Source organism: Rattus norvegicus, chromosome 2 (assembly GCF_036323735.1).
Source record: "Rattus norvegicus strain BN/NHsdMcwi chromosome 2, GRCr8, whole genome shotgun sequence".
Classification (NCBI taxonomy): domain Eukaryota; kingdom Metazoa; phylum Chordata; class Mammalia; order Rodentia; family Muridae; genus Rattus; species Rattus norvegicus.
This window is the reverse complement of record NC_086020.1, coordinates 121,027,710-121,042,021: the sequence shown is the minus strand read 5'-3', so window position 1 is coordinate 121,042,021 and position 14,312 is coordinate 121,027,710.

Below are 14,312 nucleotides of genomic sequence, written 5' to 3'. Positions count from 1 at the left end.
AGAGTCTGGGTCTTCATAAAAGTCCACCCTCTGCCGGACACAGCATGCCAGATTTCCTTTCAGTCACCCACAGAGCTCCTCACTTCCCTTAACTTAGAGCTGTTTGCTACATAGCTCCTGTCTAAAGCGTGACAAAGATGACTCACCCTCAAGACTGCGGGTTTATGAGCTGCGGACGGCCTACACGTTTGCTAAAGTCTCCTGTTAGGTCAGATCACCAGGGGCAGCACACCTGCGTTCTGCTCTGGCACGCCGCAGAACCCCGCTTCAGGGTTCTGACATTTAATTAGGCCAGCAGCTTACACCAGGTGTCCTGTTAGGAGTGGCTGACCACAGAAAGTGCACGGCTATTAAAGATGTCATCACACATTCCATTGGTTATTATATAGAGGCTAACATGGTCCCCCCTGGTGTGCTAGCATGCCTCCCATTTCCTGTGGGTAATGAGGGTGGTTATGTTTCCTTAGGCCTCTCATTCATTGGCTCTGACTCCCTCAGAGACAGCCTTCTACTCAATTTCTGCAATCTAGATAAACAACAGAAAAGTATCTACTTAGCTTCTGGACTAGCCTCTTGTCTCTCGGCCTTCTCTTCCCTCTATTGTTTCATCCTACATAGTTTATTATTTCTTGGTCGGTAGAAAAGACAAGATTGTAAACTATCTGGAATTTTGAGGAAATGAACGACCTGGTTTTATCTGCATGACTGATCAAGAACTGTAATAGTCGCATGGCCTCACTTTTTCTAAGGAAGATGCTAAAAGCTCATATCACACTGTGAATACAAGTCACATGATAACATTTTGCTTTTTTACTTCTTAAAAAGTATGGTAAAAGCATATACTGCATCATTTACCTTCTTAACCATTTTCTGCACTTAATGCACTCACGCTGTGTTGCACAGAACTCTCTTCTGTAAAAGCAGGAAACCTTTTGGACACCAGAGACTCTGCTCCTAACGGCCTCTTTCCTTTCCACAGCCTCCCAGCCCCTGGCAGCCACCGTTCTACTTCCTGTCTCTGCCACCTTGCCTCCTACAGGTACCTCATGAAAGTCAAAGCCTTTTTCTTTTTGTGACTGACATAATGTCCTCAGGTCTCATCCACACTGTACCCTGCATCCAAATTTCTAAGGATGAATATTCCTTTATGGTTGTGATTACTGGGCCAGAGTTTGTCCTCCCACTCAGCCGCAGATGAATGTCTGAAGTGCTCTGAAGTGTTCTCCCTTGTTAGCTAGGGAGAACAATGCAGTGTCACATCTGCACACACAAATGTCCTCCTGCTAGACAGCGCTGTTAATTCCTTGGGTATAACTAAAGTTGCTGGATCAAATGGTAGGTCTGTTTTGTATTTTTAATTCTGTTTATAAGAACAATAGACATTTTGTAAAAAAGCACCTCCCTGTCTTCACAGCATTGCTAACGACCATTGTCCTTTTTGAAATAATAGTCTAACACACGGCACGTGGTCCATTACTACCTGGCTCATTTGTATTTCCCCAATTATTAATCACGCTGAGCATCTTTTCATACACTTGTCGGACGTTCTCACAGTCTTTGCAAAAAATTTATAAAAATAATCTGCTGATTTTTAAGAAGATAATCTTATTGTTAAAGCATAGGGATTTTAGTATATTCAGTTTACTAAGTCTATGAGATATATAATTTTCAAGTAATCCTCCTCTTTCACAGATTGTCCTACTTGGACTGTATTCTTTGATACAGAGAAGTCTCAAGCATTTAGGTACTCTAATTTACCCATTTTTAGATATTATTGCCTGTACTTTTAGTATCATATTCAAGAGATTATTTTTATATCCAATCTCATAAATATTTTTCCTGTTTTTTTTCTTTTAAGAGGGTTATAATTTTTAGGATGATTTGGATTGTTTTTCAATCCAATTTTCTTGTATGACGATGATGACTGAGATGCCAAACCTACTCTATCTTGGAACTGACCTCGATCTTAAAAACAACAAAAGCAACAACAACAGCAACAACAACAGCAAAGCCAGAGAATTTGACCTGCAGCTAAACCCAAGTACCAGGAAGGTCCCCACACTTACTCCCTAGCTACTTCCTAGCAATAGTTAATCAAAGATTAGTCCCATTGTTTCAGATGTATATAGTCTTGCTTCAGATCACCCACCTGCCAGCTTATAACAGGCATTCAGTTAGATGCTTGCCAGACTGGACACCCCCTCACTTGCCCCCATTTTCCTATAAAACCTTGTCCCAATGAGAGTTTGAGGCTGCTTCACCAAACTGTCCTGTGGGTCGATGGTGGGTAAGCCCAAACTCGAGACTGCCATAGAGAGACCCTAATGGGATTACATTGACTCCACTCCTTGGTGGTGTTTTAAGGTTCACAAATGTTTCCTGGCACATATGACCACGTTGTATGATTTCAACATATTCTTTTACATCTAGGTCTCTAGCTTCCCACAAACACATGATGAAAATACTATCCTTCCTCTGTTAAATGGTCCTGACATCTCTACAAAAATCACTTGATAAATACGTGACTTTATTTCTGGGGTTTAATTCTATTTGTCTTTATCTGTCTTCGTGAATATGTCACATTATTTTGATTATTGTTTTTGTAATAAGTTTTTTTAAAATAATAAAATGTCAGATATCCAACTCTGTTTTCCTTGGTAGAATTATTTTGGCTTCAAGAGCCTTGGGAATTCCATACAATTGTTATTTGTGTATGTGTGCATACACGCTCATGTTTGTGTAGGTGTGCATGCATGCATGCATGTATGCACGAGAGCACATGTGGAAGCGAAAGGTCAGTGTCAACTGTCATTAACAGATAGTTTCTCTAACCTTCTTCTAAGTCTTAACACATCAAAATAGCTAGACTGGCTGGGTTGGGAGGCCCATGGAATCCACTTCTACCTCTCCAGCACTGGGTCATAGTTCGGTGCTGGCAGACCTGGCTCCTCTCTGGGGCCTGAGGGGCCAAACTCAGGTCCTCAGACTTGCACAGTGGTCAATTCACTGATTAATTACTGTCCCCTCAGCTTGAGGCTCCATGTAGATTTAAGACAGCATTTTCTAATTCTGGAAAAGGCTGCAATGATTTCAACAAGGATCCCCTTAAGTCTATAGGTCAGTTTGAATATTATTCACATCTCAACAATATTAAATTGTCTAATCCATAAATACACAATGTCATCTCACTTTTCTGCCTTGTAACTTTCTCAAACAAAATTTTTAGTTGCCTGTACATTTTCCCCTTCTTGGTAAACTATACTGCTGTGTGCATTCTTCTTCTTCTTCTTCTTCTTCTTCTTCTTCTTCTTCTTCTTCTTCTTCTTCTTCTTCTTCTTCTTCTTCTTCTTCTTTTTCTTCTCCTCCTCCTCTTCCTCCTCCTCCTTTTAATTCTTCCCTCTTCTTCCTCTTCTTCCTCCTCTTCTCCTCCTCCTCCTCCTTTCTCTTTCTCCTCTTAATTTTATTTGCTTAATGTAGAGCGCTCTGCTGCATATGCATCCTCAGGCCAGAAGAGGGCATCAGATCCCCTTATAAATGGCTGCTGGGAATTGTACCCAGGACCTCTGGAAGAGCAGCTAGTGCTCTTAACAGTTGAGGCATCTCACCTGTCCTCTGTGTGTGTGTGTGTGTGTGTGTGTGTGTGTGTGTGTGTGTGTGTGTGTGTGTGTTTTGGTTTTTTTATGCTATTTTAAATGGAATTATTATTCAAATATTCTTTTTTGTTAATTTTGTATCCTGTAACTTTGCTGAATTCATTCATTAATTCTAACATACAGCTTTTAGGTATGACAATTTTAGGGATAAATTAATTCCAAACATCTCATATGGATATTAATATGGATATAACATGTAACAATCACATAATCCCCTCTCTCTTTGTGGAAGCACTTTTCGCGAAATAACTGTGGTCAGCCTTGAAGTCACTGTGCTTACATGTGGCTGTACCTGCTCGTGTGTATGTGTGGCTTTTCTAGAACTAAATGAACATCCTGTATCTATGAACTTACATAGCAACAGGCTGCTCCCAAGCTCTGCCTCCTCGTGATAGTGGCAGTACACCGTCAGAAACTTAAATATCACAGCTCATTGCCATCTTATGTGAGCGCCTGTTTTAGAGACACTAAAACAATGTGGTTATTGCCTTGGTTTCATGAAGCTTCTTCTCTGATAATGTGTGAAATGGCCAGTGCTTCCCTCATCGGAACGGCACAGTATCTTCTTGGAATCTCTTCAGTCCCACCAGCCTTTTCTGCATTACTGTAATTTAGAACTAATTCTCCCGAGTCCTTTACATTTTCCTATACATAGTTTCCATCAAATGCTGCCTCAACACGGCACCATTTCAGCAGTTTCTGCTTTGGCTCCGTGGCCTTTCCAGATGTCCCAGGAGATCTATCCCAGAGTAGCTCTCTGCTTCTCCCCTTCCTGTCTCCCTTGGCTTTTGAAGAGGTTTGAGTATACAGGACCCCGTGCATTCACTTCCGCACTCCTCTGTCCGCTGTGTCTGTGAAGCAGGAGTGGATGTGCCCATTCCAGATTGAGTTGGCCTTTAGGAAACACCTAAATTTTCTATAAGATATCGTCTGTCAATGTGGACCATAAATCTTCCTCCAATGGAATAAGAGAGAGTTTGTTTTAAGCCAAATGTGAGTTATGAGAGCCTGAGAACAGGGGTTTGGGTTGTCCCAAACTTTTTTACCTGGGGGGGAGGGGGTACATGAGATTTAATTAGTTGCAAACATAAAGTTATAAATCAAGGCATTTATCAAATACAATAGTGGGGTGGGGTGCTGGAACGGTGGCTCCAGGGTCCAGAGCCTTGCAGAGGACCGGAGTTTCATTCCCTGCACCTCACTATTGCCTATAACTTCACTATTGCCTCAGGAATCCTACACCTCTGGCCACCATGGGCACCTGAGGGATAGATTTTTGAAAAGACAACGGTGGGGACTTGCATGTAGGTGAGCTAGAGCAAAGGAAGGAAACTGTGCTATAGGCCTCAGAGACTATTTGATAAAATTCTTAGGGTTTGTGGAATCTAGTGACCTCTTAACATTAAAACCTAGACCCTCAAATCAACTGTGCGAAGCTCATATGGACTCACAGAGACTGCCGGGTCTGCACCAGGTCCTCTGCATGTAGGTTACGGCTTTCAGTTTAGTGTTCTTATGGGACTCCTGAACCTGTAAACCAGAGGGTATCTGATTCCCGTGCCTGCTCTTAGGGATCTTCTCCTTCTGTTGGGAGCCTTGTCCAGCCTCAGCGTGATGGCTTTTGTTCTATCTTTTTTATTTTTATTTTGTTATGCTTAGCCGTTGTCTCTTAAAAGAGAGACAAAAAGAGAGTGGATCCCAGAGGGGAGGGGTAGGGAAGTGAGGAGGTAGAGGGAGGGAAAACTAAAATTGGGACATTCTGTGTGAGAACAAAATCTATTTTCTGTAATAAAGGGGAACTATATTCCCAGTGCTCAGGAAGTAGAGACAGGAAGAGCAAGGATTGAAGGCCATCCTCAGCTGTATAATGAATTCAAGGCCAGCCTGCGCTACAGGACTCATGAATAACATACACACACACACACATACACACACACATACACACACACCACTAAAGGGTTTGCCCTATAATCAAAAAGATATTACGTGGGGTTGGGGATTTAGCTCAGTGGTAGAGCGCTTGCCTAGGAAGCGCAAGCCCTGGGTTCGGTCCCCAGCTCAAAAAAAAAAAAAAAAAAGATATTACATTAGACACATGTGTAGACAAAGAAAGCTTATTTAGTGGTTTAAAGATTGCTTAAGATAATTTGACTGTTAATCTGCTGCACTTTGGGTCTCCACAATTAAAGTGTTTAACCTATCATTCAGCCTTGTTGTGCGTGTGTGTGTGTGTGTGTGTGTGTGTGTGTGTGTGTGTGTGTGTCTCACGCGTGCGCAAGTGAATGTGTGCCTGTGCGTGTTCTGGGAAGTTTAATTAACGGTTTGTTCACCCTGATGTCCATGGTCATATTTTGTGGCTGTGATTGTCGAATGTTGTTTTGTGTCCCACACAACTAGGGATGCTCATTTCTAGTATCTGATAAAGATGGGGCTGCCATAGGCAGAAGCAGTTGTTCCATCATTAAGGCAGAAGTTCCCCCTCATCATGTCTCTGTCACTTGCCATCGTGATGCAGATTCCGCTTGTTTATCTTTGATAGCTGGCATCACATTTTATATGCAGCACGGAGCATCACAGGAGTGTCATCTCCGAGTTACCAAGCAAAAGCAAAGGTCTAAAGCAAATGTCAGGGTGAAGGAGGCGGGGCCTGACTCAGAACTCTGCTCTAAAGCAAAGGTCAGGGTGAAGGGGGCGTGACCTGACTCAGAACTCTGCTCTAAAGCAAAGGTCAGGGTGAAGGGGGCGGGGCCTGACTCAGAACTCTGCTCTAAAGCAAAGGTCAGGGGTGAAAGGGGCGGGGACTGAGCAGGGTCATTTGCCTATCATTAGCTCCCTCACTAGGCTGCCTGAGGGGTTCTGCCCTCTGTCTACAGTCATTATATTCTATAAAATAGTTTATTTGGTGCTTGGAGTGAATAATTTATTGATACTTTAATTTTAGAGACTTTTAACTGTTTTGTAGTCTTGACGTCATGAGTGGTGGCTCGTTCTGGTTTAGAAATCTTTATTCATAGTTAATATTTTCACGTGGTCTGTTATCTAGGTGTTACATCGGATTCTAATACAGGGAAACAATTGGAGAGTCACACTACAGAAGAAATCAGATAGATATGTGGTATCATTTTTAATAAAATTGCCCTTTTCCAAATATTAGTGGCAGCTATAGAAACAAGGGACCAGATTTATGATAAATTAGGATTTTGTACATTTCAAGGGCCTGAAATCTTTTTCAGGATAAGAAAGGAAAATGTAACTCACTTGAAATACTGACCCCCCTACTTGCCACTGCCAAGATTCAAATGTGACTTCTAGACCACTGTCCTGTAGCAATTTCTTCTGAGTTTAAGCTAGAGGGAGGAGGGCAGCAAAGCAGAACTCTGAAAGTAAACAAAGTAACCTTAACGGATTCACCGGACCCTCTCTCCCACAAGCCTAAGAAAGCAGTAAGAACCACTGAGGGAGAGATTCCTCATTGACCTGTAATGGTGTTTCTAATACTGCAGGGAGAGATGGGCTTCTCAGTGAGGCAGCTGCCTGTGAGCTGTCTGTGCTTGTACAAAACAGACTTTGGTCTGTCACTGGTGTCTGGCATGGGGTGAATAAAGGTTTGTTAAAATTTCCCTCAGTAAAAGTCACACAAGGCCCCAGTAATTGTACTTTCAGATACCTTGGAGACATGTTTAATTTGTAAAGGAGTTATTAAGGTATAGTCTCTTAGGATACAAGCTTCCTTTTGTGAAATGGCATTACCTGAATATTCTACTATGGATCCCCTTTTAAGGGATTTACTTTTTTCACTTTTGAAAAGCTAGAGCGCTTCAAATCCTCATTCTAGTGCTTAAAATTATAGTGAGGAGTCTCCTACTCTTGAGAGCTTCAAACTCTTATTCTAGTGCTTAAACCTATAGAAAACTTAAACCTATCGAAAAGCCTCTTCTGCTCTAGCTTTTGGGAAATTCTGATAAAAGGCACTATGTGCATCGTCATTGGAAACTGTTTTCTTATAATCTGTAGTGTCAGAGTTAGTCCAAGGTAGGCAGAAGTCTGAGCACCTCACAGGAATTTTCAGAGCCTTTTCAGCCTGAAAATGACCTCATCCTAACTTTTTTAATTTAAAAAAAGAAATAATGTGTGTGAGTGATTGTGTGCATGTGAATCTGTGCCCCAGGTGTATGGAATGTTCACAGAGGCTAGAAAAGACACATCAGAAAAAGCACTTCAGATCCCCTGAGTAGCGGACAGGTGTGAGCCGCCACATGCATGCTGGGAATTGAGCCTAGGTCCTCTGCAAACGCAGCCAATGCTCTTAACCTTTGGGCCATCTCTCTAGCCTAGCAGCATAATAAACTAATTGGTTGTACACAGGTATTATGTTTTTTAGTAGATGTTCTATTGCTTTTGGGCTCTAGGAATTTAGCTCTAAAATAAAAGGACTCCTCAGATGAGTTCCTTTCTGGAGATTAAAAACAGCACTCTGCTAGTCTAAATTCTGGAATTTTAATCTAAAATATACTGAATAATAAGATCATTTTATGAAAGCAGTGAAAAAAGGGAAACTTTCTAATTGGGATGCTCAGTTTAAGTAAAGTAGAGGGTCTAGTCTGCATGCATAGTCCTAGGAAAAACGTGATTGGTATGTTTGCAAAGTCGGCTCAGAAAGAAAGAGTGCTGGCTGCTCTGGCAGAGGACCTGCGTTTGGTTCCCAGCACCCAATGGTAGCTCACAACTATTTATGACTCCAGCTCCAGGGGATCTGGTGCCTTTTTCTGCCCCCTTGGGCACTGTAAATGCACAGTGCACATATGTACACACAGGCAAAGCACCCACACACATTAAACAATCAAACAAGTGAAATAAAATGTTTTAAATTTAAAGCAGGATTAATGAGAGGATGCAATGTCACCTGCACTTGCCCTCGGGATGGGTGGAGGCTACTGCTCTGTTAAGAACGCATTGTAAAGGTTTGACCTTATGGTCACAGGATGGTAAATCAGACACAAGAGTGGACAAATGCATGACTATTAAGGGGACCAGAAATAGCTCACAATAACTTACCTGTAGGCCATCAACATTCCAACCCTCTGCAATCATAAACGTCTAGTCAGTCATTTTATCTTATATAATCTCTAATACCAGTGTCCTGGTTAGTTCTATGTCAGCTTGAAAAAACCTAGACTCATCTGAAAGGAGGGGACCTCAGTTGAGAAGATGCCTTCATAAACCCAGCTGTAAGGCATTTTCTTAATTAGTGATAGATGGAAAATGGCCCAGCCTACTGTGGGTGGTGCCATCCCTGGACTGGCGGTTCTGGGTTCTATAAGAAAGCAGACTGAGCCCGCCATGGGGAGCAAGCCAGTAAGCAGCACCGTTCCATCGCTGTGTATCAACTCCTACCTCTAGGTTTCTGCCCTGTTTGAGTTCCTGTCCTGGCTTTCTCCTATGATGAACAGTGCTGTGGCAATGTAACACAAATAAACCCTTTCTTCCTCAACTTGCCTTTTCACCATGGTGTTTTGTCATAGCATTCTAAGACAACTGGGATGCTGCTTATGCCCCTGAGAACTTTAGCTAGAACCTCTCTGAGTCACTGATGGAACAGGATTGGGCTTGAAGCTACACTACTTGTCTTTCTTGATCACAACACAAGGGCCAGAGAGAGAAGGAAGCATGTCCTTCTACCTCCAGACTTCCTGCATCATTTGACAGCTGGTTTCTCAGACCCAAACTCTCCATCCCAGTCAGAGAATTAAGGTCACAATTGTGAGTCATCACTCCTGTAAGGGAGCAAGGCTTCTGTCAACAGTTATAGTATCTTTTGTTTATTTTTGCTCCTTTAGAACATCAGAGTGTTTTAGATAATAAAAATATGCATTCCCATATGAGGATATTTTTAATGTTTTATAACAACATGTGATAACATGTTGGGGTTGGGTGTAGATAAATCAATTTTTATGCAGCATGAGGATGTCAGAAATAAGATTTCAGAATATTTAAATTCTATGCATAAGTAATATTACATTTGCAGTTTCCAACTCATATATTATCTTGAAAGTAAATGAAAACAAGATCTATGGGTCTATAGGATTAATTAATCAAAGAAGGAACTGGAGCAAACTTATAAACCTGTAGCTATGGTAGCCGGCTTCAACAACCATAACAAAGAGCTGCTCTTGATGGGTTAAAGCATAGATACTTTCTCAGAGTTCAAGACCAGTATTCCCGGTGGCTTGCTTTCTGGCTTGCCCACCCACGGCTGCTCCTCGCTAGCCTGTCTATGGCTGCTTCTTCGTATGTCTCATTTGCCTTTTCCATGGTGCAGAGAGAGAAATAAAGAGGGAGGGAGAAGAAAGATTTCTGCAGAGTTCTAAAACTAGTCCTAGTACATTCCAGCCCACCCTTAAAACGCATTAGGTTTACCCAGCCGAGATAGTGCCCACTTTTGATCCACACACTCAGGGGTCAGAGCTCTGTGAGTTCTAGGCTAGCTTGGTCTACAGAGAGAGTTCCAAGACAGCCAAGGCTACACAGACAAACCCTGTCTTGGAAACACAACAACAACAACAACAACACTTCACTCCGTTTTACCTCCTAGAGTCCCCTCCACAATGGTCATGTGGGAGCTGCACTTCCACATATGAATCCAAGACACAATGTAGTCCTACCAGTCACTGTGAATTATAACTGTAGAATTATAATTATAGTATTTGAATTGGAAGGCGGTGATGATGGTGGCAGGGCGGTGGATAGGATGAGAGTAATTTTATATGAAATTTCATTTTCCCTTCCCAAGTGTCTAGAGACATCATCTTGAAATGGAAAAGAGAAAACAGACAGACAGGCTTCCATCTTGCTAGACTTCTACCTAATAGCAACTAGCGCTGTCCTTCCTTTCCCAGCTAGACAACCATAGGAGTAAGAAAAATCACAGGAACCATAGTTTAAACTAAACTCTCAGTCCCTAATACTTCAGATTTCCAAAAGTGTGGATAAATGAACCGCACTCCACACTCAGGAGAGAGGGGGTAAGTTGTAAGCATTGCCCCAGGCCTGTTGCCTGACACATAAGTAAGGCCAAGTGATCAGACCCCTGCACCTTTTGTTTTGCTGGCTGTCTGGATGCACCCTTGAACTTCAACTAGCCTTGAACTCCCTGCCCCGTCTTCTTCAATGTTTGCTTACTGGTGCACAGTACAACCATCTAAACTTGTAGCTGATTTGACAGAAAATGCTTTGGATCTTTGTGTCTTTTGTCTGTGAAGCATCCTGAGGGACCTTTGGAACTGAACGCTTTGTTAGACAAAAGTGTTAAAGGTTAGTTTCAGCCTGACGCATTTCATACTGGCAGCTGTTTTAAATGGTTGTATAGCAACCAACGCTGTCATCTAGGTTTTTTTTTTAATTATTTGCTTTTATTTCTCCTGTTAAATTCTCTTGTAAAAAAGACTGTTTATTATGCATAGAGTGTGTTCCCAAACACTTGCTTGAGAGAAAGCCTGAGTAAAGACATCTGTAAGACGCTGCCATCTTGTTTATATTTCTGTGACTCCTAATTTCTGATGGATTAAAAACCTGGCTTTTCATATAAAGATAATTAACAAGTGATAATAAACATATTTTAAATAAGCCGAACAGAAAGTCCTAGTTTAAAAAAAAAACAGAAGATGTAAAATAAAATCTAGCAAGGTAGTGGGGCACTTGCCCAGCATATATGGAGTCCTGGGGTTGAGTCTCAGTATGGAGAAAAACAAACAAACAAAAAAGCTAACTTTAATCGGGCACCCTGCACACCCACTATCTTATCGCTTGGAAAGATGAGGTAGGAAGACTGTGAGTTTAAGGCCAGACTGGGTTACACAGTAAATCCTACTCCAGCCTAAGCTACACAGTGAGATACAGTACCCTGGAGACCAAAAAGAAACTTTAGAGCTGAAAATATATAACCAAAAGGCACAGCTCAATAAATGGCGTCAACGTCAGGGAGCAGAAAACAGGAAAGAATCAGTGAGCCGTTTAAGTACACAATTACTAAATCTAAACGAAAGAGGGGAAACGGACCCCACACTCCCAAAATGGACAGAGACGCAGGTGCCTGCGTAACTACAACGAAACGGCTGGCCTTCCTGTCATCCTGAGTCTGCGCAGGCAGAAAGCTAGACCTGAGGGAACCAAGAGGCTGTGCCTGTGCGTTGGTAGCTCTGTCTCCTGAAGGTTAAACATCCTTGAAGCTGGAGTTAGGGCCCTTCCAGTTTGTCAGAAACCCAGGAGACAAGCCAGCTTTCCCAATTGCCGCACAAACACACTAATAAAAACCCTGTCTTAGTCACTGTTGTGTTGCTGTGAGGAGAACTCATGAGCAAGGCAACACTTACAAAAGAAAGCATTTAATTGCTTACAGTTTCAGAAGTTAGCCCACTAACTTTCATCATCATGGAAGAGCATGGCAGTGTGAGGGCAGGCTTGGGACAGGAGAAGTAGCTGAGCGGTTACATCCTGGTTGGGGAAGGGGGAGAGTGGGAGGGAAGGAGGCAGGGAGGAAGGCAGGGAAGGAGGGAGAGGAAAAGGAAGAGGGAAAGGGAGAGGGAGAGGGAGAGGGAGAGGGAGAGGGAGAGGGAGAGAGAGAGAGAGAGAGAGAGAGAGAGAGAGAGAGAGAGCGCGAGCATGGGCTTTTAAAACCTTAAAACACACCCCCCATCAACATACCTCCTCCAACAAGACCACACCCCTTTATCATTCTAATAATAGTTCCTATGGAGGTCAATTCTCTCTCATCCAAAACACCAGAAGTCTGCATCCTCAAAAGGCCTCAACTTAATTAAAATATCATTTTTACTGAAGGTTTTGTCCAAGTTGTCCCTGAGCTATTCATTATCATGGCAAAAAGTACTGGGAAAAACTAAGGTCACCTTACTTCCATGAATAACCACCCACCTCATGAATATTCATAAAAACTCTTACAAACACACAATCTAGCTGTCTTGCTCCTATCCACGTTTGAGTCATTGGTTTACTCTAAGACCTCTGGAGTGTACTGTTGTTTGGCTAAGTAAACTACTGCTCAAACTGTCTGCATCTCTTAGATGAATTCCTTCCCCGAAGAAGACAAGAGAGGAAACCGTAGTCTTATAATAACTGAGATGTCAGAGGAGAGGAGAAAGGAGGCAGGATTAAAACCCCGTGAGAAGAAATAAAGGTTGGAAATTTTCCAAGGTGTGTAAAAGACAGGGCTGAGAATTCAAGATGCTCAGGAAATGCCAAAGATACCAACTTGAAGACACATTATAGAAAATCTCCTGCAAAATCAAAGGTAACAGAGAAACTAGTGCCACCACCACCACCACCACCACCACCACCACCACCACCACCATCACCATCAGGAAGAAACAATTTGAATGGAGGTGGATTTCATATTAGAGGACAAAGAAAAGGAAATATCAAGAAGAGTTGTCAGTAAAAAAGAAGAATAGAGAGAGTAACATATAAGTAAATATACCAGACTTTTCTTCAAACAGTTGAAGATAAAGTTAAACAATGACCATTGCTATTCCAAATGCAGAGGCAGTGTTTAAGGTAAAAAAAAATTAGTCAAGATTAAGGGGACATAAAATGAGGTAAGCTCTCTACACTCATCTCAACTTGGCAAATATTGACTCCAGTAGACTGTAGTGAGTTATATACAGATAATGTAATAGAGAACTCAAACCGAGACTATGTAAAGAAACACACAAAGCAAGCTACTAAAAATAACCCTAGACTGATTGTTACAATGTTTATATAATGTTAAAATGTTTATATAACTCAAAGGAAGATGTGGAAAAGAAATCAGATAAATTAATAATAGAACAAAGAAAAAACAGACATTCTGAAACCCCAACTTATCAGTAATTAAAATGTAACTTAAATGTAAATATAATATCAAAAGATAAAGACTCACAGACTGGAGTCAAAATAAACAAACCAACCCAAAATGTATGCTGCATATCCTATACTCACTTAAAACTATATTTATATTGGAAGGAAAAGGTTGAAAGGACATGCCAGGAAAACACTGATCAAAAGAATTCAGGAAACATATATTATTTTTTGGAGAGCAATCCTTAAAACAAGTGGACCGTTGCCAAAGAAAGAGGCCTCAGTGATGACCATATACCAGGTCAGGGTGGTGTATTCATAAGGCAAACGCTACAGGCTATGTGGAGCAAGTGCCCACTGAATTGAAAGAAGGTAGATCTCCAGTTAGAGTCAAATACGCCAACATTAGCAGCTGCTCGAGGAATACTTGGGAGCTTTTGAAAGTACCAAGATAGGTCCTCTGACTTATGGATCTCACCGCGGTGGTTGCTCCAGTATCCCCAGCACACATGGGAGACACCCTCATGAAAGGTTTTGGGGAGCACCAAGATTTTCATTTTAGGTAAAAGAATATTAAGTTTTTGTTCAAAGTCTTAGAATAATAAGACAAGAGAAAGAAAGAAAATGGATGCAAATGAGAAAGGTAGAAGCCAAAGTATTTTTGCAGATGACATGATCCTTAAAAGAGCCTTAACAGGGGCTGGAGATATGGCTCAGTGGTTAAGAGCCCCACTGCTCTTAACCTGAGGTCCTGAGTTCAATTCCCAGCAACCACATGGTGGCTCACAACCATCTGTAATGAGATCTGAT